This window comes from Bacillus rossius, chromosome 5 (genome assembly GCF_032445375.1).
Source record: "Bacillus rossius redtenbacheri isolate Brsri chromosome 5, Brsri_v3, whole genome shotgun sequence".
In the NCBI taxonomy this organism is placed as follows: Eukaryota; Metazoa; Arthropoda; class Insecta; order Phasmatodea; family Bacillidae; genus Bacillus; species Bacillus rossius.
Window position 1 is genome coordinate 7776010 of NC_086333.1, and position 26466 is coordinate 7802475.

The window sequence follows — 26466 nt, forward strand, 5'->3', positions numbered from 1 at the left end:
GGTAGTGAAGAAACAATAGTAAAACGACGGAAACAAGATGGCTCCAAAGTAGATATCTCTTGTCCAAGGGTGGTCAAGGATTATAATGAGAAAATGGGAGGGGTAGATAAAGCTGATCAGCTGCGTGCTCTGTATTGTGTCAATAGGAAATCCAGGAAGTGGTGGCAAAGAATATTTTGGGGTGTATTGGACATTTGTTTTGTAAATTCCTTTGTTATTCATAACTTGATGTTTCCTAAAATGACAGTGTTAGAATTCAGGAGATCAGTAGCACAAGGCTTGATTGTCCAAACACCAATAGGAAGGCAGAAGGGTGTCTCAAAGAGGCCGAGTTCTTCTACTCCCCCTCCCCACCCTAAAAGAGGAAAACAGATGTACTCTGTACCACTTGATGTACGCATTGGCAATCGGGGATGCCATTGGCCCCAATTTGTGAAAAAACGGGGCAGGTGTGAAGTATGCAGCCTGAAAAAAATTGAATCAAGACCCTTCAGTGTATGTAAAATGTGTAGAGTTCATCTGTGCTGCAATGACAAAAAAAATTATTTTGCAGCATATCATGATGTCCCTATTATTGAGTGACTCTGTATAAGTTGGAATATTTACAAGAAGGTCATTGTTCCAAGTATTGACCAGTCTTTATGTGATAAAGATAATGTATGTGTGTTGTCAAGGGTATTCGGTGTATGCAAAATATGTAGTTACTTTAGTCAACAGAGAGAAAAAAAAAAACATTAAGCAGCAAGTTATGTTCTTTAGACTGAGTAAATATTTTTATTATTTAATTTTTGTAGTTGGCAATCTTCAATATGTTGATTATTATTTATGAGTAAACTGTAAATATAATTTGTTGTAAATGTCTTTCGTCAAAATGACCGCAGATCTCTGCAGGTGAAAGAAAATGAAGGAAAAAATTTTTATACTGCAGTAAATGATGATAATGTTGAATGACAGTATATTTGATAGAGTTTTAGTTCAATATTTTTATAGAAATATATGTGTAAAAGGTAAATACTACTTGTCATACCAGTCAGTTTGTATGTGCAAAGCTCATTAGGTGTAAAGGGCCCCACACACGATCAGTCCAGCTCGCAGTTCGGACTGAACAGTCTGAACTGTCAGTTCGGACTGAACTGAAGCCTTCCCCACACAAGATCAGTCCAGGCCTTCAGTTCGGACTGTCAGTCCGAACTGACAGTTTGGACTGATGTGAAGGTAACCTACACACGATCAGTCCTGTGGTTGTTATTGTATCGTTTAGACATAGAATATGGAAGAAACTTTGGATGTTGCAGTTGTAGTTGCACTTAAAGCTAGAAAAAAAAGAAAAAATAGCAAAACGAAAAGGAAGTGTTGGGTGAAGGATTGGTTATCAAAGCGAGGTCAGTATTCCCATGTAAATATACTGCAAGAGTTGAAATTTCATCCAAAGGACTGGCAAAACTATTTGGGTATGAATGAAGAAATATATCTTGAACTTTTGCATATGGTGTCTCCATTCATTCAAAAGACAAATACGAATATGAGAGATGCCATATCGCCTCATGAACGACTAACTGCTACATTAAGATTCCTAGCAACAGGCAGATCTCTTGAAGACTTGAAGTTCTCTACTGTAATATCCCCTCAAGCCTTGGGAGGAATTATTGAGGAGACCTGCATTGCTATCTTCAAAGTTCTGAAGAAGGAATATTGCAAGGTAAATTATACATTGACCATGGTAACATCAGAAATCAAACCTCCGCACAGGATCGTGGATAAACTAAACACGTTTAGAAAACCAATGAAAAATGCTAAAGTGCGTGATTACACAACAGTTGTTTAGAGTGTGTCGACTGTCATCAAACTAATGAGTTGTGGATAGTATTTTACTGAGCAAGTGTACATATGTTATCTAATAGCAGTCACCATTAATTATAAAACAATTAAATATTTACATGTTGAAAATTTCAGTTTTTGCGAAGGTAACAGCCGAAATACCGCTTCGCACGCTTGTTTACAGGTGGAACGAGAACTGGCCTCGATCGAAGCATTTTAGACTGCGTAAAACCGCGCGATAGACTTTAATTTATTCATGATCCCGTAATTAGGATTTGATTTCTGATGTGACCACAGCCTTTGTGGCTGTATACCAGTATTTATAATTATTTTTGCACAGTGATTCGTTATGCTAGAGTCCATATAAGGAAGCCAACAACTAACTAACACATTCGTTACCATTGTAAATGCCTTTTTATAATTTATGTGACTTCGTTTTGACCAATTATTTTCAGAAACACTAGGATATGCTGTTTTGTTATTTATTTTTATTTTTACCCAGACTCGACAGCAACATGCACGAAAGCAAATGCACACTCTAGTTCATAATAAAAATTTTAGTGTAGTAATGTACTGTAGATTAGTTATTTAAATACCACTATACTTTCATCCTTGTACAGATTAAAATGTAAGTAAGTAATTAGTCAATGTGTATCTATATTTGTATAGTGTGTTGTAATTAGTTATAAAATAGCTTAAAGAATAAACATGCAAACATTAAATAACTAAACGAGTGTTGCATTATCACATTTATTTGTTTGTTATGCTACAATGACATGGAAACACACTAACAAATATTTCACCAAAACAAAATGTAATAAATGTGATAAAAAACATACTTCAATTCCAATACATCTTCAATTTTTATGAAATGCTCATGATGGAAATGTTTCAGAGCTTTCTTGTGATTCCACAATTTCAATCTGGGGACCTTCAAGAACAAGATCAGGTGGCGTAAACTGCTAGTGAAACATCTGGAAGGTGGTGTTAGGATTCTGCAACGAAACAATTTGGCTGCCTCTGTTCAAATTTCCCATCTGAGCTTCGAAAATGGCATCATTCATTATCTTCTCTGCGAAAATTCTTTGGGAAGGTTGCAGCTCACGAAGTTTCGCAGCAATATGTTTGCCAAAAATATCATGTTGATCCTCACGTTTGGCATTTTCAAGACGTTCCCCCACCAATGTTAGGATCCTGTCGGATTCGTCCTGCTTTTTCGGGCGTTTTAATCGAGGGGTTGGTCTCACTTGCTCGTCACTACTGGCAGATGTGCATTCTGGAGGTGTAATATGTTGTCGCACACCTGAGGCAGTAGGAGTTGATTCGAACGAACATGCATTTTGTGAAGGATCGTCCAAAACTTTATCCTATAAAAACAAAATATAAAGTATTTTCAATGTATATTTCATTATATAAAACCTAGTTTTCTAAAGAAGGCATACTCTGAAATATATGTACGTGAATTGTGCCTGTTTTATGTTTCCAGTTTCCTTCGTGTGAAGAAGATTGGTAAGATATCACAAAGGGCTTCCAAAACAGATGGAACTTCCCCCATTGCATTGGGGCAATAGATGGCAAGCATGTTGCCATTGTCCCGCCACCTAGTTCTGGATCATATTTCTATAACTACAAGGGGTTTAACAGCCAAGTTCTTCTGGAGATTGCTGACTCGGATTACAAGTTGATATACTTTGCCTTTGGAACGAATGGCAGAGTTTCTGATGGGGGTGTTCTCTCCTATACTGACTTTTACGAGAAACTGACAAGTGGGAATTTACATCTGCCAGAGCCTTCCTTAGTAGACAGTTACAATCTACCCTATGTTCTCATAGGAGATGAAGCTTTCCCTCTTAGGGAGGAATTGATGAAACCATTTTCAGCAAAGCAACTCACTCAAGAAAGGAGAGAATGCAACTACAGATTTTCACGGGGGCGAAGAATAATATAAAATGTTTTTGGCATTATGACTGCAAGGTTTGGTGTTTTCCAGAAGCCTATTCACTTAGGCTTGCATAGGATTAAGGCTGTTGTTTTTGCATGTTGTGCACTGCACAATTATTTACGTACCAAATCATCATCTACCTACACCCCTCCTGAATGTTTTGATACCGAGTCTGAAGAAACTGGCACCATCATCCTTGGATTACAACGAAACCAATGTGAAAAACTTCATGTCAACAAGACTGGAGCTGCAAGTACTGCTGCTACACAAATAAGAAATTTATTTCTTGACTACTTTAATGGTAGTGGTCGAGTCCCATGGCAGGAAAAATTTGCGTCTTGAAATTTCTATGTGCATGGGACTGGCCCAGCAAATAAGGTTATAATATGATTTTTAAATTTGTGATGTATTTTAATAGGGATTTATTGTAATTGTAATTGTGTGTGCTATGTACTTACATTTTCTGATGACATTATCAATAGTTTATTATTTTCTGATTCATTTCATGAATGATTTGTAAAATATACTAACCAAGGGTTCAAGAGCAAAATTATTGACAGCGGATTGTTTTTTGTAAATAAACTTAATACAGATATATGATATTTATGTGCCACCCACGTAACACCACTGTTGACTAGGATAGCAATAACATGATTGTAGGTAGACTGTTTATGAAATTAAATAGCTATCTCCATCTTGCACTAACAGACTTTGATATAACGTTCATTAAGGACTACATCGCTCATGAAAAGTATAGGGCTTTCATTGATTATTTTGCAAACCTACACTAGGAAAATGTAAAATGATACTTCCGGACATGGGCGTAGATCCCGAGGCCCCCACCCCTCCCTCTTCAAGGAATCAAATAGACCCTCTCTGAGGGGGCTCGCTTGCACTTGCAAAATGGTAACTGTGAAATGGGAATGATAAAAGTTAATCCCGTGGAGCCCCCTGGGATTCATACAGATTTTCGCCCATGATTCCGCAACCATAATTTACAAACTATGCGGTAAAAGTAAATTACAAAATACACAAGTTTACTTACCTCACAGTCACTGTCGTTTAAGTTTGAGGATGCGTCCAATGGGATTTCTTGGTCGGTCAAAAAGATCAAATGATCATAGTACCATAACTTTGGTACAAAAACATCGTCACTTCCTGAACCACTTCTTTTGGATTGTACTACTTTTTTATGTGTTTTGCGAAATGCGCTCCTCAAACAGTTTATTTTTTTCTTTACTGTGTCTTTGTTTGCATCGGGCTCAATGGTTTTTACCTGCTCAACTAAGATTTCATAGGCAGAGTTCTTTTTTGTGTTGTTGTGGTAAGAATTACTTTTAACGTTCCACAAACATTCATGCTCCCGCAATAATTCTATAAATTTCACTAGGAAATCTTTCGACCAGGAAGCCATGTCAACACAGTGCACACTATTTCACACCAGCACAAATACAAAGCAAGGAATGTAAATAGTGGCAACAATGATGATATAACAACTGATTACCACTTCATTACTAAAAAAAAAAAAAACTGGCATTTTTTCTTTAAGTATTTAATAATATATATAGAAACATTAATTATTTATTTGTAATACAAATGTGTGCATTGTACCGACATTTTCAAAGGCATGTACAATTTCAATTAATAAAAATACAGTTTGTAACCCATAACCTCAATTTTATTATATATATGAAAACAGCTTGCAAAATTGAGGTACATACTACCTACATTGCATTTCTCTAGCCATGTGTTGTGAAATTTATTATGCATGCAATTAGCCATGTGTATATTTAACTCTCTTCTCACAACTTTTTGGAGTAATATTCTTACATCAACCACTATGGCCATGGCCCCGGTCATATTAAAAAATCAAACCTTAGAATGGGATCGACAATTAAAGTCTATTACCCGGTTTCACAAATCTTATTCACGCACTTTTCAATATTTTTTTATTTTTAACTTTGTTTACTATATCCTAAATTCCATGGATTGATGGACTGATTGTTTGGACTGACAGTTCGGACTGACAGTTCGGACTGCGACCAGTTGTTCCCACACACGGCAGTTTGGACTGAGAACTCTTGAGCCCACAGTCAGATTTGATGGAAAGTCATCAGTTCGTCAGTCCATCAGTTCCGACTGATCAGTCCACCGTCCTTGCGCACACACGGCAGTTCCGACTGTTCAGTTCCGACTGATCAGTCCGAACTGTCAGTTCCGACTGATCGTGTGTGGGGGCCTTAAGGAAATTATAGATACATAATATGTGCAGAAAATAATGATCTTGTCAGATACATACTTCGTATAAAATTAATAATATTTGTAGTAGAAATTGTTTAAAATTTTGACCAGTATTGATGAGTAACAGAAATAATTTGTATTGTCAATTTCATTACGTTTTCAGATTGTCAAAATACGCAAAGTTCAGTAGTCACAAGTAAAAAAAAAAGGACAGGAAATGTTATTGATGTGTGTTTATTGTTATAAAAAAATTTATAATTGATAATGGTAGGTATTATTGTGGAAAGTAAAGTAAAATTGCTGTAAAACATATTAATATTTATGAGTTAGTGATTTATTGTGATTTTTTATATGTAGCTTTAGTTTGTAGTCTTTTGTACCCAATGGCCCAATGGGACTTAAAAGTCCCGTTAAAATATTTTTATGAAATCAGTATTATAAATAAATCATATTCCTAGAACATGTTTATTGGTATATTTTATTGAAGGTTTCAAGGGGTTTTTATTAAAAAACCAAATTTTTTGATGTTTGGTCATGAAAGGGTTAATGGTAAGCTACTGGAAGTACCGAAAATTCCATCTTAAGGAAGCATAGCTTTGCAACAGAATTACCCACATAATTACAACATACGATCATTATATCCCCTAAAATTCTAGACAATAATTTAATTTTTCAGCTTGTTGGAACTATTAGTAATAACTAAACGAGTAAACTGTTTTCCTATTTGGAATGATAATTTTCTTGTTTTAAGACTGAAAAGATTTCTGAGAATTGTATTTTTTTAACTTTACTGTTGCCAGTAAAATTCTATGTTTAGTATTTTGAATGTTGCGTAACTAATAGTAATATTATTTTATATGTAGATAATCTAACAGTTGACACCATTTGACAGCTTCCTTACATAACAAAAGTACAATTTAAATGTGTTCTTATGTCTGTAACACCTTTCCAACTGTTCAAACTAGAAACATTTCAGTAAACTACTTTAAATATCAGAAAATGATTTACAGATTCATTTAGTAAAAGTTAAATTTAAAAATAACATTTATATAAATTAAATGATTTTTTTTTTTTTTCAGTACCTCTTCTGGAAAATTACCTTTAAAATTAACTAAACAAGTTTATGTAAGGTGTATGTGTAGCATATTAATCCCAAAGTTATTTGAAATTTTTTTTTTATTCTAGATTGTTTGTGCTGATCTCTTTGGAGTATCACAGTCCTGTGTTTCCAAAGTTGTGAAGAGAGTTTCAAGTGCGTTGGTTACCCATTTGGGTAACTACATCAAACTGCCAAGAACACCAGGAGAAACAAGGGCCACTTGGCGGAAATTTCATGCAATTGCACAGTTCCCTGGGGTAACAGGATGCATAGACTGCACCCATATCCGCATCGAAAATCCTGGCAGACCTACTGCAGAAATGTACCGCAACAGAAAGCGATATTTTTCCATAAATGTACAGGTTAGCATTAATAGTTCCGAGTTATGAATTATTTTGTTTATATAGTAAATTAACATAATATTGGTTGCCTGAAATACCTTTTTTGTAGTTATTTTAACTTGTAACTATGATTTTCCAGGTTGTGGCTAGTTCTTATATGGAGATATTGGACATTGTAGCAAGGTGGCCTGGTAGCAGTCAGGGCAGTGGACTGAGAGTGAGGTATGAACTCTGTGCACTTCTGTGGTTATTACACCATCAAACTTCCATTTAACATGCAATCGGTTAGCGTTTTTAGATAATCAAATTATTTTGTTTATTTACATTATACACCTTATACCTTGAGCTTACTGTTGTATTAATTTTAAGCAGTCTGTATGAAACATTTATTGTGCGTGAATGTGTATACACACAAAAATATTGTGTGTATATGTATGTGTGTGTGTGTACACACACATGTATAACCAAACACAATTTTGTTATTTACTGTGCTCGCAGTTAGGTATAACTTGATACCAAAATCCATGAGAAAAATTCTTTGCTATTATTTTTAAATGATTTAATTTGTTAAGCTGCATATTATTATAGTTCAATTAACATTATAAAATTTCTTAAACTACATTTAATAAAACCATTCGGACACAATGGTGACTAGATTCGAAAATGTTACTATTCAATTTCAAATATTTGACCAACAAAATTCACTGTTTTCACTCCCCTAGTCAGAAAAAAAAATTGTTTTTCTTTTTTTTTTCTTTTTTTTCTTCTTCTTCAAATATTGAGGAATAAATTGTGGGCTTTGTATGTATTAAGTTTTCGGAACATTCGAAAATACATTTATGAACTCTGAAATCTGCCTATACTTTTATTTGCACCAGTAAAATTTTAAGCTTTCGGTAACCTTGAGTATAGAATTGGTCTGTCATTCAACAAATAGAAAGCAAACTACAGTTAATTTTAGGTGTAATTAAATGTGCCTAACACTGTACAAATCCATATTTGTACACTTATGACCACAATGAAATCAGGGACCTTGTCTTCAAAAACCACTCGTTGAAATGGTTACTATAATGATCACATTCACTGTAGCGATTGGCTGGACAAGGCTTTAGTTTTGTATTCATACTCTCTGAAGAACGAGCAAATAGTTGGAGAGTGCAGGATGTGAAATTGTGGAGGGACAGGGGAAGATGGAGGCATTTTACTTTGTGCTGACCCAGCCACAGGCTGGAAGCAGTTGATGATGATTCACTGACGTGCCAGAATAGTGATTCTATAATAGCCTTTGTACTAATGTATGTGAATTTGGTCTATTTTTATTTTTGAAAACAGTTGTCAAGTTATTTGTGTGGTTTTTATTTCAGATTGGAGGAAAGTGCAACCACTTGTTTTGGGAGACAGTGGGTACCCATGTAGAGAGTACATGTTTACGCCTCTTTTGAATCCTGTGACAGAAGCTGAAGAGCGGTACAATAATGCTCACAAGAGTACAAGGAATATTGTGGAACGGGTGTTTGGAGTGTGGAAGAAGAGGTTTCCATGTTTAAGGAAGGGTCTGGGCAACAGAAGAAACACATGTACTAAAATCATTGTAGCAACTGCCATTCTACACAATATTAGCCGTGCTGTGGGTGATGTGGAAGATTTTTCCGATGATGATGGTGCTGTTCCTGTACATCATGTTCAACAAGAACAAAATGCAAATGGAATGCTTTTGAGGCAAGCATTTATTGCACGTCATTTTAAATAGTAATTATTTTGTTCAGTCTCAAGTACCTGGATCTTATCCAGCTTTTATCATTAATTGCTATATATGCATCATGTAGTCAAGCCTATGTCTACATCTACTACCCAGAATTTTTCCCTTGATTACTTAATGAACAATAATCTGCAGCTTTTGTTTCTTTACATGTAATTTTTTTTTTCTAAGACAGAGTTATCTATAAAGAGCTGGACACAGACAGAAAGGAAAGTTCTTGAGTGAATGGATAAGAAACTGTTAATGTTCAGTAAGATGTGGCGTGATTGGCCAAGTATGTGATATGTGTTTAAATGTGATTTTTGATTGGTGTTAGGGCAAGTCATGTGGTCACTTTCTTCATGAAAGAGAAGGAAATCTGCTGTGAGTCATTGTTTAGGTTGGTATTACATTCTAGCAGAGGCTCCTAATAACATTGAGGTGTAGGTGAAACATGATTCGGTTATGTTTTGGGTTGTATGACTTTTAAAGCATTGCAAAACTGTTAAGGTAGAATAGTTGAACACAGTTTGTTAGTGTGTGCCCATAAGAAGCAGCACACGAGTCTTTGTTGTCGTACCGAACGATGGATGTCCTTCAGGTGTATAGTGAGCTTACAAGCAATGGTGTGATGTTATTTTGTGCATATTAATCTCTGTTGAATTTTCAGTACCATTTTAAAGTAAGTTTCGTGCAGCAAACTCTGTTCTAAACCTAGAAGTGTCCTGGTCGCAAATGACTGCCATTCTGCTTTGTGATTTCACAAGAATAATGAACATATATATATATATGGTTCACTTTTAATTATTTTATTTTTTAACAAGTATCATTGTTTCAAACAAGTATCATTGAGGTGAGTAAATAAACTTCAATACACAGAACTTCACATCTAACTAATGGTAATATTCGACGATTTAATAATTTTCAAGTGTTTGTGTTTTGTATATGCAATTTAGATAGCAGCTAGCTGGAGGAAGGTCTTAAATTGTAATGTATTATTTACATATTTATGGAATAGATGAATGAAGAACAGAATGATGTGAAGCAGCGGTAAAATGTTTGACGTTTGATAGGACCTAGGTTTAAAATCCTGGTACATCCATTTACATGTTGGTTTTCCAAATTTTCCTAAAATCTCCAATTCATTCCCTGGATTATTTAACTTGTCGAGGATATGTAAAACAAAACCAGAGGTTAACACTTTGAGTGCTGGGCTTAATGATGGATTCCCTTCTAGAAAAACTGGCCATTTTAAGCCTTTTTTTATAATTTTTTGATAAAAAATTATTTTAATAATAATTGGGCACTAAACATTTTTTTGAAAGTTTGTAACTTCTTCTACAAAATATATATGGGTACACATATTGAGTAATTAATTTTTAGAGACATGTCTGAACAGAACCTTTTTTAGAAAATATAAAAAATAAATTACAGTAATAAATTTCACTGTATTCACAATGTGTCTATTGAATTTCGCTGTTATCCACTTCAAAATATTTCTTTAGTCACCTACAGAATTGTATTATATTAGTACATTATGATGTATAGTTTTTTCTTGAATGGTACAGAGAAAAACAAGGTTCAATACACATTGCAAGTTTGCACACACTACACTGCCATGTTGTGTCCTTGCGAATTGCTGTGCCAGTCCTTGATCTACCTGTTTCTGCGCACACTCTACACTTCTTTTGTTTCTTTTTCTGTCCTTCTTGAACTGGAATTTTCTCCAGAAAATGTTTCCCCGTGAGTCTAGCCAAACTAGCTCCAGAACGACTTGGCTCATCTTGTGGGTCCTCTTCGAACACAGCCAAGTCACTGGCAATCTGCTTCATAAAAGATGTAATTGATAATTTTCTTGGTTTTACCTGGTTGTACATAATACACACATTAGAAATGCCAATAAGGATCATGTGAAATGCCAACTTCCTCCACCATTTCACAGATCTGTGGTTGAAAGCTCCATATGACATGCGCTGATCTGAAAGGTCAACACCAAACTTCTTAGCATTGTAACTGACAACAGCAGCAGGTTTTATTTTCTCATTTCCCCTCCTGTCATTATATGTTATCATCTTAGCCTCATGTCGTGTGGTGAGCATGTACACATCCCTTTTATCCTTCCAACAAAGCACCATCATGTTTCCTTTCCTACGAAAAATTTGCTCCCCTCTTTGTAAAGTTGGAGTACGAAGTGCACGTGGCATACCAAGCCGGTTTTTTTGAACAGTTCCGACCAGTCCTGTCTGCACTTTTTCTAGCTGCACAGCTAGGGAAGGGCTTGTGTAATACCGGTCAGTAAATATAGTGTGACCTTTTCCAGCCAAGTCATCCAGTAGTCGCATGACAACATCGGTAACTACATTGTCTTTGCCACAAAACACATCGTAGTTCCAAACATACCCTGTCTTTGAGTCGGATAGCATGTACACCTTTATCCCATAATGACTGGGTTTTTGTGGCATGTATTGTTTGAAGTACAGTCTGCCTCTGTAGGCACACATTCCTTCATCTATTGTAATGTCTTCTGCAACTTTAAATGATGTTCTACATTTCTGACGCAATAGTTCAAGGAGTGGGCGCACTTTGTGCAAAGGATCAAACCCAGGTTCGCCTTTCTGTTGCATGTGCTCATTGTCATTCAAATGAAAATTTGCTAACAGTGATAAAAATCTATCCCTTGACATCAAATTAGGGCAAAAGTTGCAGGAAACCACTGGTGTAGTGCTCCAGTGGTCTTTCATATCAGGGCGTTCAGAAATGCTCATGTGAATAATTATAGCAAGAAACTTCTTTTCTACTCCTAGAGATACAGGCTTCCAACTCGCTAATCTACTTTTGGGTGAGATTCGGTTGAGACGTTTTTTCTTGTTTATTTTTTGGCGAGCATACAAATTTGTTTGTTCTTTCATATGCTTGATAATATCTGTATTTATAAAATGAGAAAAACAATCTAGTGGTGCACTGTGTTCATCCAAATCTGTTTCAGGCATAACTCCAGTTTCCCCTGAATACACATTTATGGAAGGCATCCTATCTATTTCCGTCCATCCATCTTGCGAATCTGTTCGTAATTTTCTGTTTTCTCTACTTCTGCTTCGTACTTTGCTGCCTCTTGTACCTCTGCTACCAGGTCTCCTTTTCCGTCTGTCACAAAGCCTGCCTGTTCTACCTCTGCTTCGCCCTCTGCTTCGCCCTCTGCTTTGCCCTCTGTTTCTTGCCCCAACACCTGGTACTGAACCACTTCTAATACTCTCAGGTTCACTTTCAGAATCGTTTTCTTCATCACTGTCTGTGGAAAATAGTAAAGTGAATTAGGATTTCCATGTAAAAAAGAAAATTTCCTTATGATGAATTTCAGTTACTATAGGACTTCATGCGAAATCACAAGCAAAATACGCATGTGCAACAAATATTGCTTCTGTACCAAGAAATGTAAGATTCAATATTATAGTTATAATTTCTACTAAACCATAGCACAGCAATGTTCATATTTTTTTACTGTTGAAATTAGGAAAACTTATACATACATAAAATGTTTGAAACCATGCATTATACTTTTTATTATTTTCATTACTATTCTTTTTAGTTTTCTATATACATACATTGATTGCACATCTGCGCAGTCAATTGAAACCCTATCAGGCCGATACATAAAAACCAATACATAAATATATCCTACCTGAATCTGTATAATCTGAAGATAAAAAAATTCTGGGTTTACATCACTATCATCACATTCATTTCGCGAGTTACTTTCACTTGTATCACTTGACATTTTTGGTACCTTATTTATGTTTATTTACCACAATATTTATTTATTCACACACAGAAATCCCTAATAAATGTAACACCTACTATCTTTGGGAACACTGAAGATAGGGAAGCCCCTTTGGACTTTTCAAACCCACAGATTACAGGTAGAGAAACAGGGAAAGCCCCAAAAATAATTCCAACATATACATGTTAGTGCTTATAAATACAAAAATTGCTCCATTCAAAATAATAAATAAAAATAAAAAATAAAACCTACTTAGATTCTAATATTCAAAATTTAAAAAAAAATATTTGAATTTTTCCTTTTCTCATATCAAAAACAATCCTTACAAACATAAGAGCCTAAAATCAGAAAACTGTACCGTTTATTTGTGTACAGCACTAAACTATCGTGTATGTGTAAGCCAGTACGTATAGTACGCAAAGCTGTAACAAATGTGTTTATTTCATCAACGTCGCGCAGTTGAGAACTACACTGCCACCTAGCATTCGTAGAATGAACTGTCAGGTTGGCCAAAGCAAAACAATCGATTCTATCGGCCCACATTTTCGATTCATATGCGATCTAGCAATGGAATTCAAAACTAAAATATACAAAGGAACTTTTACTGGTAAAACGGCGGACATAATACTACGACTAACCAAAGGAAAGTATTTTTAGATCATGGACGTACCAGTACGTCCGTCGCAATTTTCAAAAGAAATCGAAGGACGTAAAATTACGTCCATAGCACTCAAAGTGTTAAATTAAGATAATTTCCACAAGTAAAATTTTGTCGGATAAAGTAAATTATATTTACAAATTATGGGTAGCAAGGTGAATACATTTTTTTGTGTTAAAATTGAAATATCTATGTAATGGTTTACTTTTTGGAAGTATTTGTGTGGCAATTACTGTGTTTTCAAGGATGAGATCATTCCCCTCAATAGTCTTCATTTGATTCTTAATTGTATTAATATTTATTACATTTATACATACAGTATTTTGTTAGTGCATAGGAAATTGTATGTTGTGAACTGGTTTCTAACTCTGTTAAACGAACTGCATTATTATTACAGTTATGTTGTTTCTATTTTTGTATGTTTTGTATTATCTTTGACCTTGGAATGTAATACCAATGCTGCATCCATAAAGGCACAATTAATAATTTTATATTGGTTTGTTAGACAGTGTTCTTGCAAGCGATAATTACAAGTTTGGTTATTTATTAAATAGTTTGTTTTATCTTGTGATTTCAGTAGTGGAAATATCACGCATTGGTGAATTATAATTTGTGTACAAATTGTTGCAGTTTTGATGGTAGTGAATATTAAGTTTTTTTACTAGTTAGGTTATATTCCCCACAATTTGTGTTTTGTTGGTTAAATTATTGTAATTGGGATGAACAATGTTTTTGTATTAAAAATTTTACTTTTCTTTTGTATGGCAAACACTAAAAAGTTGCGAATGTTACACCGCTTCATATTCTTTAAGGAATTTTAGACTTTCTGAATGCAATTTCATGGTGCATTGTTTGTGACAAATAAGGATCAGAAAATTTTGAGAAACGTAAAAGATGCGGAACCTGACTAGTTTCACTGCCTGTGAAATAGTAATGAAATTAGGCAATTTTTAAACTATATACCTTAGTTATTCACACAATGATGGTCACGTAGCCTGTGCTTTAGTTCAGCAACATTTAAGAACACATTTATTGCAAATTCATCTTTCAATGAGCAATGTATTTTGCCATAGATAACCACAGCCATAAGCTGCTACTGTGGGAAATGGTGGTAGATTGATAATGACTATTCATTTATACACCAATGCAACTATTTTCTTCACTTATGGTAAGGTACATGGTGCAAGAGTGCCAGTGTTTCTGTTTATTAATTTTTCTTGTTACAAGTACGCATGACGAATCTCAACAGTTATCAAAATATTTGTTTCTTTTCTAATTTAGAATGCCAATGCTAGTTATCTGTTACCATTTCTGTGAGATAGTAGTGAAATAATTTTTATTACTTGGTTGTTAAAAATGTTTTGTGTAGTTGTTTTGATAGTGTTTATGAACATTTTCATACCATATTTATTTGCTTTAAAGTAATTAAAGGTAAAAGTCACCGCTTATTGGAACTAGTTGGTGTAAATTTATGAAATAAATTGTATCAGCATGTATAAACAATATCACATTGTTTGCAGAAGGGGACATTGTCATATTATTAAAGGTTTTTTTATCAGTGATGATTGTAGACTCTTGGATTCCAGAAAATACAATTCATTTTATGACTTAATCCCACTTATTTCTAAAAAGACACAAATTTCAAATAAACCTTTTTGAGTTTAAAGTGCTGGAAATGGTGAAGTGTTTGCTGTGAAAAAGTTCAACCTTATCCCAACATAGCCATGTATAGTCCAACTACCATGTAATGATATTTGGTATACCAGCTAATTCAATTTACAGTAAGTGCAGGGATCTATAAAGGAATAACTTTTGTTGTAAAGCTTTTTAATATTAGTTGGTAAATTCTTGTAAAAATATTTGGAGAACCTTTACAGATTTCTTTTTTCATAAGAAATAAATATGTGGTCTCACTTAAAAAATATACAAAATAAGAGCTTAGTTTGTGTCAGTTTTTATTCATTTTGTATTATCAATGGCACCATTCATGCTGTAGGCAACTTTTAAATTCAGAAATACTATTTTTTTTTTTTTTTTTTTTTGCAAAATGCTAATCTTTATGGCCATGGAAGATTATGCTGACATGAAAGTCAGTTGATTTGGGTGGGGTTTTTACAATTACAATGTTTATATTCTAGTGAATGAATGAATGGTCCCAGATGATATGTGACAAGAACGATTCATTTTTAATACAGTAAATAAAGGATGTAGTTAAACATAACTCTGAACTACTTCAGGTAAACATGTAACTTTCGTGTGCGGTTGGTTACAGCCTGAACATGTTTTGTTTGAGGCCATTTCTCATTCAACCTAAACGTTTGGCAAGTAGTTCTCTTCTACATAAGCCTCTGATTGGATGTTGAGTATAGAGAATGTAAACAGTATTTAGCAAAATGGAGAATGTTTTGTGTTATATTCTACGCATGCAACATTATCTTCTGTAAACTAACCCACAAATAATTTTGTTTCAAAGCCTATTTTGCTAACGATGAACTGTTAAGTCAGATGTTTCTGCCCTGTAAATAGAAAAATATATTCAAATGAAAATGACTTAGATTCATTTTAAATATCTGCTTGCATTATATTACAACTCACTGACTGAAAATCACTTTTTTTCTATATTCAAAATAGTGGGGGAGAGGTCTGCGAACCTAAGCATTTTACTTTAAGCCGAGCTCCAGTGAGCCTACTTGAAATTTCTTGAGCTTAGCTTTTGTGGTACAGTTGCACTTTTTGGAAATAATTTTTACCTTAAACTAAGTAAAATGTTTGAATAAAGTGTTAAAATGAAGTGGGCTTAGTAATTTTGGTAAATATTTACATTTTGCACTGCTAGAAAAAAAAATTTCCATTGAATCTTACCTTTTTCCATTGAATCTTACCTTTTTCCATTGTTTCATTGTTCATTAGTAACATATCATCCAACTACATAATCACAGTTTACAGGCGTATATTTGTGTAAATTTAAGATATCTTGTCAATTTTTCTGGAGTCCTTACTTAGCTTCAACAAACTTAGCGCCAAAAATCATTCTGTTTGAAAAGTACACTTACATTGTTTCAACGTTTCCACTTTTCCGCACAAAAAATCTGACAGATTGTCATGCAGTATTAAATTCTGTTCTTTAATCTATCATGCTGAAAAATAATTTGTTCTGCATGTTCAGGAGTTAAATTAGCTCTACGATTGGAGATGGTGATTCCAGCAGAAGAGAAGAGTCTCTCGCAGGCAATCTGTGTGGCTGGAATGCTTAAGTAATGTCTTGCCACTGGTGCTAACAATTCTAAATTTTCGTGAATTATTGACGATGGTATGGTCTTACCTTGTGTTTTGGATGCCTTGGTACTTTTCATGGATTCAAAAGCAGACCAAATGCTGGAAGGTAGTCTAACAGCAACATTTCCTTGTGTGATTGATACAGGGTGCGGCAGAGAGGACGGACGTTTTGAGATGGGTAGTACTCTCCCCCTCCGTCTACGAGAGAGGTGGGGAGGGTGCCGTTTGACTCGTGAGTTCCTAGCATTATTTTACCAGTTGTCGTCATGGAGCCTTGGACGGTGGAGCACCGCGTTTTCGCCTATGATTGTTTCGACCGAAATAATGAGTCAGTCACCGTCGTACAGCGTGAGTTTCGTCGCCACTTCAACATTCATAGGAATAGAGCTGTTCCCTCTCGAAACACCATCCTTCGTTGGGTTGAATCACTTCGCAGGCGTGGTGAACTGATCAACAGAAGACCAAGAGGAGTTCCGCGAACAGTTCGAACTCCTGAAAATTTTGAAATTGTTCGACAAGCCTTTCTTCGCAGTCCGACTCGATCTGCCCGGAAACATGCTGCTGCACTTCGCCTCGGTGATCGTTCGGTAAGGCGAATTTTGCGTATGGATCTCCGCTTTCACCCCTAAAAATTGGCCACTGTGCAACAGTTACAGCCCGGAGATTATGCACAACGAATGAACTTTGCACGTGAGATGGAAGCACTGATCTATCAAAATGAGAATCTCATTTTGTTCATGAGTGACGAAGCCCACCCAAGTTGAGAGAGCGATGTTGGAGAGAGTCTACGCAAACTTCAAAGAACGCCTCCAGCACTGCATCAACAATTTCGGCCACCACATGCCTGATGTGATTTTCCACACTTGACTGTCTCAAATGCTATTTCCTTGTGAACCTGATTGCATCAATAAATTTATTTTTGCGTAAAAATTAACTATTTAATGATTTTTTTAAAACCGTCCGTCCTCTCTGCCACACCCTGTACTTGTTACTGCAACATCAGATGTTGCTGATGGTGATGATAGCTTCATTTGTTGCTGTATGTTGTGCACACGAAGATTAACTTCATGTTCTTGAAGCAAAATGGTTTTGAATAGGGGATCTATAACCATTGCAATACATTATACCACATTACTTCTGAAATCAGGAAATCAAACTAAAAAGCTCTTTTTTAAACTTTTTTCAAATAGCTGCCTTATGTTTGGCACTACTGATGTAGCCCTCAATTATGCTCAGTATTCTTTGAAATATAGGCATTTTAATGGACATTGTTGGTTCATTTGCAACACATATTTCATGAGTTGCATAATCAATGGGTTTTAACACAGTTACCATTCACTCAACCTTCTTCCACTCATTTGCGGTAAGAGAGTCCTTACCTCACTGTGTTAGGACAGCAGTGACTGGCTCTTTCTGTTAGAGTAATCTTGCCAACATTGTATACTCTTTGTTCCAATGGGTATCAACCATCTGGAGGAGGTTATTTTCTCGGTAGTTTAGCTGCTGCTGTTTAAGTCGAAGGGCCTGTCGAGATAATGTCCTGTGGTTAAAATAGGAAACAATTCCACACACCTTTTTTTACAAGCAACGTTGATGATCCTATTTCTTTTTTAGCATCCCATACAATAAGCTGCACTGTGTGCTAAGCATGAGACATGGCTGAAAAGTGGAGTTAGAAATAGCACATTTTTAGTTTTTAGCATTGTCTGTCACCGCATATACTGGGACTGGCAGAGAATGCAGATTCCACTTCTCCAGCAAATTCATCAACATGCTCAAAACATTTTCAGCAGTATAGCTGCCTGGAAAGTATGTTGCCAGAGCATGATTTCTTTAGTTTAAATAGTTTGTCAGAATAATGGCAAGTAAATGAGACACAACTCTCGACTGCAACAGATGTCCATATATCTGTAGTGAAAGAAAGAGAATTCAGTCCTTTTAAAACATCTCTTGGATTTCCAAATTCAATAATTTAAAGCGTTTTTCATAAAGATTTGAAATAATGATCCTGGAAAATGTTGCACAAGGTAATTCATAGTTGAGTTCCATTACTGAGCAATGTCTCTAAAACCTTGGTCTTCAACTAATGTGTATGATTGATAATCTACAGCCAATATTTTGGCAATACTTTCAGTAATCAATTTACCATTGGGGTAATCTTTCAGAAGCTTTCTTTTTCTTTTGAAGCACTCTTGCAAATTTGTTTACAGGAAGGTTCACCTCTGTGTACAAAATCAAGTTTTGATTTGTTGTTTTTGAATTCAAAAAATTCTGTTGTATGAATATTGAGGTGACGTATTAGGCTTGATGTTCAACCTGTAGGTGTTTTTAGTATGTGCATGTACTTCTTGCATCTGGCTTCATTTCTATCTATTTTTGTAAACAAGTTCAAAATTGGTGTCTTTGAATGTGGGGATGATGGTATACTGTGCTTACAGACATTGTTCCAGATGATGGTAAATAAATTTGTTTAAATTTAACCGAACAACTACAAATAGGCCTATGTCAAAAATCTTATTTTATGAAATCATACTGAAGCGCAAGCACAAAAAAAAATCTCACAATCCTGACAGTTTTTATTAATGCAAAAAAGTTAAATAGGTTAAAAAATAGTAACAATTTTTGTTGTGACTTCCTTCTTACTCAACCATGTGGTATTTCTTTTGTTGTACTTTATGCTTTAACGTATTACTTTGAAAACACAATTTACCACGCAACTACAGTCGAACCTCTATAGTTTTCAGGGGACTAACAAAACAATTCAATAAATGTGGACTACACGCTTAGATTTTAAAAAAAATTGCCTAACCTCAAAAATTAGTCAGAAATATCTGTTACTTGCCATTAAAGTTTAATGAATTCTTTAATTTTAATATATCAAATAAATACATTACGATCACTGTAAATATACATCTCTGTTGTAATGGTAAATATAGTGCAAATGTGGTAGCTATCATGCTTCCGTGGTACCTAGAAAGAATCTTTAGTTCTTTTTATAGTAATTATCCTAAGATAACTATTGGGTTTGTTCTGTAGTAATGGTACATCATCCATATTTCTTCGTAAGTTGTCTTTCATTAGTCTTTTCTCTTCACATTTACGTGCACCATTAACGGGACTTTATATTACACATTTAATGGCATAAATGATGAGACCCGGACAATTTAAATGCTTTATAAGGAAAAACCTACCGTGCGGGACCGCTGTAAGCGAATTTTACTGTATTTTCTTCCGTAAATAGTAAAACACCGTCACAATGCTTACCAGCCAAATAACCTGCTGCTTATGAAGCTCGAATTTTTAGAGCTTAACATTTTTTTCAAGCCAAGCTCGAGCTTTAAGGCTCGGTCTCATAGCAGATATACAATGGGAAAAAGTGTTCATTTTGCTGCACTCTTAGCACAGATTATAAACATCTTAAATCATCAAATTAATTATCTACAGAAAGTAGACATTGTTGACATTGGCTGCATAGTAAAAGTTAGCGGCTTAACTGTTTTTAATAAGTTTAAAAAAATATTATATTTGTTCATTTTTTAATTATCAAAAAATGGTTTTATTTTACAATACAGCTATAGGAAATATTACGACGATATTGAATATATATACATTTGTGTACATTCGATAGATGGTTTGCTTATAAACAGTATTTCAAATATTTATATTTAGTTCCCGCGTTTGCCTCAAGAATGCGCGACCCCGAGATCTGTTCCCCCACCACCGGTAATATCCTTCCCCTCCGCGCTCCGGCAGAGCGAGAGCTTGGACTTTCGCAAGGGGGGTTTAGGGGGTGGGGTACCACCCGCTGTGGCCACAACTTACCTGCGACCCTCTTTTTTTTTTTTTGCTTCCGAGAATACACGAAGATGCACGAAGTGGTCGGTCGGGTGGATGATGTCTTTCCCGCGTTCCAGGTATTTTTTTTATTGTTTTAGCTTCGTCGGCACGGGAGCGGGCCCTGTTTAGCTCGAGACAAAAAAGCACCACCGAGTTTCATTCTACACAAAGTACCAGTTTGACCCATTATCCTGATCAGGATCTTCAGGATTAGCGATTTTTCGATTTTTTTATACCCAGATACACGGTAGTGTCTTGCACCATGTACTCGTATGAAATAAAGTTTCAGAGGGAGCTTAATAAATTATCGTTTAAAATTAAAAACCACACATTAATGATAAATTGATCTAAAATGTAAAAATAAATGAAAGTTTAAAATCTAAAAAAAAACACGCTTTAATAGAAAACCAAACTAAAAAGTAAAAAATAAATAATAGTTTAAAAACTAAAAAAAACACGCTTTGATAGAAAACCAAACTAAAAAGTAGAAAATAATTTTCAATAAATTTAAATTAAGAATAGTGTGATAAACAAAAAAAATTATTGTTAAAAACGTGAGGTGCTTGATGTCAATTGCTGTAATATTTTATTGACAGATATTGGTAAAAGTAGAGTCATTATGGAAATATCTTAAAAAGCACCCCACGCATTTTTAAAATTAAATAACGTTTTTTGATAGTCACACTATTCATAATTTAAATTTATTAAAACTTATGTTATACTCTTTATTTTAGTTTGGTTTTCTATTAAAGCGTGTATTTGTAGTTTTTTAAACTAGGTATTTATTTTTACATTTTAGTCTGTTTCTCTATCAAAACGTGTTTTTTAAATTCTTAAACTATTATTTTTTTTAACAGAAGTACCATAATACAAACTAAGGTAATTACATAAATTAGATAATTTACACTTATCTATGGCGGTATTAGCTACTTCAAAAAACGTATAAAATTACACATACAGAATTTTGCGATTTTACAAATAAATTATAGGCAAATATTTAAAAAAAAATATTTTCACTCAACTATTCGACAAGATATATTATGCTGGTAGACCACACACAAATTACTTGTAAAATTTATTGTAAATAATGTGTATTGTCACCATAAAATTCTTGCCAGCTAGTTTTGAATTTTTTTTTTAAGTATAAAACGTTTTTTACTGTATGTATTGTTTTACAGTGTAAGCTGTTCACGGTAAGTTTAGGTCTTTTGAATTCAATATTTGAAAATTGTCCCTACCTGACTGTATGTCCCTGAAATTAAACGTACTCGCCGACTGTTATAAACTGTGTTGTATTAGTATTGACGAGGGGAATCTAGTTGCACTGTGTTGTGCATACTTTGGTAGACACACACAATTTAGAATTTAAGCAATGCCTTACAAAAGTTGTCTATTTGAACAGCCTCTCATAGTCCTTACCACTTTATTTTCCATTGTGCACTTGCCTTAGGATATAAATATTATTTTACTGGAACTTAGCCGTTTTATGCATAGGAAAAAAAACTATTCCGGTTTCAGTTATGTTAAATTGTCCATAAACTTGTGAATTATATGAAGATTCACAAATTGTACCAGCGTACTGTTAATTTTTTTTTTTTTAGGTATTTAATAGCAACCATATAAATAAACTGTTTTCTATTGCACTTCACAGTACGCATTTATCATTGTCCGTATATGGTGACCTTTGTTTTTTCCAGAAACATCAATGATGTTGATACGAGTACACAGAAATGTGCATATTCCTTTAAAGGTAGACGTATTGTACATATCGGCTTCCTTTTCCAACTGTTAAAAACCTTAGATGATCACATTCCCTTTCATTGTTCATTGAAAAATATGATTCCCATTTCTGAGAAAAGAGAAGGCCTGAATTCGGGAAGAGTACTGAAATGTCAATTGTGCGATTTGAAATCCACCGTTTGGACGAATATAAAACGGAGCTCTACATCCATGGATATAAACACTGTTGCTGTGTCAGCATCAATAAGTACTGGCGGAGGACAGTCTCAGCTGGAAGAAATGATGACTAAAATGGATATCCCATGAATGTCACCTAACACATTTAAAAAATATCATGACAATTTGGAGGAACATTGGGCGAAGGCTGCGCAAGCTGAAATAAGAACAGCTGTGAAGGAAGAAATTGAAGAGGCCAAGAAACGTGGTCACATAGAACATGATGGCATTCCATTACTTACAGTTGTAGCTGTTACTGCCAGGGGAAGAGATTTTACAGAAACAACTATAGTTCACTTTCTGGTGTAGTTAAGTACCAAATCTGTATGATTTTATTTCTTTATATATATATATATATTAGTATCGAATTTGTACTCCTACTTTACTCTATGAAATGCAGAACGTTTTCATGCTCCCTTGTTTACAGCATGACATTTAAGCGGATGAGTTTATAATATGGTTCTTTGACATTTTATATGTAATCGGACAAATTTTTTTCATTTGGAGACTAACTTGCGTATTGGTACCTATTAAAGTTTGAAATAATGTAGTCTAATATGTATTAGGCCCATCTGTAAGATATTACTGCCTAAGATGATGTTTACATTCTTTTATTGTAAATTACTGTCTTAAAAATAATTATACAGAAAACTGAAAACGTTCCCATACATCTACAAACTATTAAAGAAAACACTGTTGTAGTTTTCATAATTTAAGCTTGCTAAAATTTATATTTGCTGTTACTGAAATACACAAGAAGAAATATTTTTTTTAACTCTGTATTTGTTTTACCACATGCTGAATTAATAGTTCATTAATGCCTGCTACTAACTAAATGTACTCTCATTTAATTTGTTAACAAGTTTACGAATTAATACAAAATTAGTATTTTTTTTTAATTTATTAGTACTGACATTTTTAACAAAATATGAATTTATACAAACAACCTATATGTTTACAATTAAACCCATATATTTTTCTAGGAAATAGGGGCAGTAGCACCTCTCAAATTGGTATAAGAGGCTGATGATATACACACGACCACTGCTTCCAACACTCAGGAGTTGCCTTCAGGCATAAATCATGCATCCACTGAAATTCAACCTTCATTTGAAAGTACCTCCCATAATATGTTTCAAGATCTCCAACTGCTCTCTTCAGTTTGTGATCCTCAGTTTTGCCTTCAACATATCCACAAACTTAATGTACAGATAGATGTTTTGCAGAAAGAAAATATAGCTGTGTCTGTAATGAATTCCACTGAACCAAAAATCACTTTTGAAAGAAATAAACAATAGCAAGCTACAAAATAACAGTGAAATGTTCAAAACTGAAAGCAATGAAATGAAATGAAACTGCAAATAGCAGATCTACAAACATCAGCATTTCTAATGGAAAATATAAAGAAGAAGAAACATCTGGTGAAATGTTATACTGGTTTTGAAAATTTAGAATCACTTAATATTTTTTGTGAATTTGTTTTACCTCCCAGTTCCAAAAACCCAACTTCAAAACACAAAACAGCTGCACTGGCAGCAGACAGCTTCGAACATAAGATGAACTACTGTTAGTGTTAAGCAAACTTTGACAAGGTTTTTACAATGTAGATTTAGCATTTCGATTTGGCATTTCTGATGAGACAGTGGGAAAAATTTTTAATCGATGGGTAAATTACCTGTACACTAAATTGGCATCAATTAAAATTTGGCCACACAGAGAGGTTATACTACATAATACACCAGTGAAATTTGTGGAATGTTTTCCCGGAACAGACATTTAATTAAATGAAAAGTCAGAGTGGGTTACATGCCATGCCAACTATATAGATGGATTCGAGTACAGAGTGTATTAGTTCGCCCCACCTCCACTGCTTCGCTAGTGTTTCGTTGTTAGAAAGAGACAGACAGCTTAAATTGTTTGTTTACATTTTTTCAGGTACAAACAGAACAATTAAGGGTGTGGAATAATTGAAATTGATTTATTTTCATACAGATAAAATGTCTCTTAGATGTTGCGTTCCAGATTGTTATTATTTGCCGGGCACTGTGAGACATCGTTTTCCTGTATACGAAGAAGATGAATTTAATATATGGGTTCAGAGAGTGGGAAATCAAAAACTTTGTAATTTGGATAGTATGACAATATACAGAAATTATTTTGTTTGTGATAAGCATTTCACCGACTTTTGCAGGAGCCCTGGCACGAAAAAACTTCGGAAATATGCCCTTCCAACACTACATGTAAAAGGTAAGTGAATCTATGTGATTGGTTAGACGAGTGTGACATACCTCTGTTCTGTGTAACAAAGTGGGCCCTGCATTTATTTATTTGTTCTTACAGTTGCATACAATTAAATACGTATTTGTGGATGGAGATGCGAGAGGGTAATCGGACTCCTTGGATAGAATTCAAATTTGGATTTTTTTTTTAATCAGGGATATTTTTTAGTATTAGGAAAGTGTGACATGTATCGTAGTCCAATTAGTTAATCTCTAAAAATTAAGGTATTTTATGGAGGTTAGCGGCGCATCTAAGAAAAAAATTAAAAATTTGAAAACATTCTTAAATAATAGTATAGACCTTCCTCTATAAAACAGACATACGGAATTCCTATTAGTTTCTGAGAAATTACCCTATTTTTATACATTGCAAAGCCTTAGAATAGATGCGACGCTTGCCATGTTGTTTACTTTCATTCATATTGCATTTCCAATCATTTACATAAATAAAAACAAGCATATATAGACTGGTAACATGATTTTGTGGTATATGACGGTTAATTTTTTTTTAGCAGCAGGGAGGACGTCATCATAATGCACTGCAAACATCTGTTTATAAAGGCAAAGATTTTAACTGCATGTTAATTAATGTTTATATTAAGTTAACTTTCCAGTTCTTCAGAAAATAGTAAATTTGTCTCACAAATGCAGCCAATTTTATAAATTCCCTAAGTCATAGGCTTAATATAATTAATAGAGTTGAAACCTTTTTATATCTAAATTACATTAGCAGTCATCAAATTTTATGGACCTACATTAAACAGCTTTCCATTAATCACATAAATTATTTAACAATGATTTTAATGTGATAAACTTAAATAAAAATTTAACTGTTGTGTTTGTGATTCAGCAAGGATTATGCACAAGATAGTAGGTATTTATGGTTACAGAATATGTAGTCTAATTAAGAAAAAAATCTTGGAAATTAATTCTTTAAAAATGTACGTGACTTTTTCCCCCCAGGATTTCATGGCGAACCAAGACCTCAAAATAGCATGTATAATTTGCTAAAACATCAAACCTGCACAGATAGGGCATCAGAGAAGGAAGATATTGTCACCCCTATTAGAGATCATGCACTGTTGGAGACATTGGAGCCAATAGCTGCTGCAGTACCGGTTGTTCATGGTAAGAAGTTTAATTTTTACAAGAAAGAAATGCTTATAAGGGGCACTTGTTCGATTGTAGTTTACATAAATACCCATGTTTACAAATACCATTCTTTCATTAAATGTTGTCCCTGCTTGTAGAGCCTTCAGAAGTAAAATTAAAAGTACAGGCTCTACCATTCTGTTTGGGATGTAACTTAATGTGCTTTCCACAAAATTTCAGAAGGTAAACGTCAGTACTGGCCTACTTAAATTTGTTGTTACATTTGTGCCATTATCCCGTCAGGGATTTTGAGTTGTCATTGTGTTCATTTTAATGCAAGTTACCTATTGAAATAGTTAAATTATTTTCATATACTCAAAGAAATTCACCACATGAACCATCTGTTTTTGG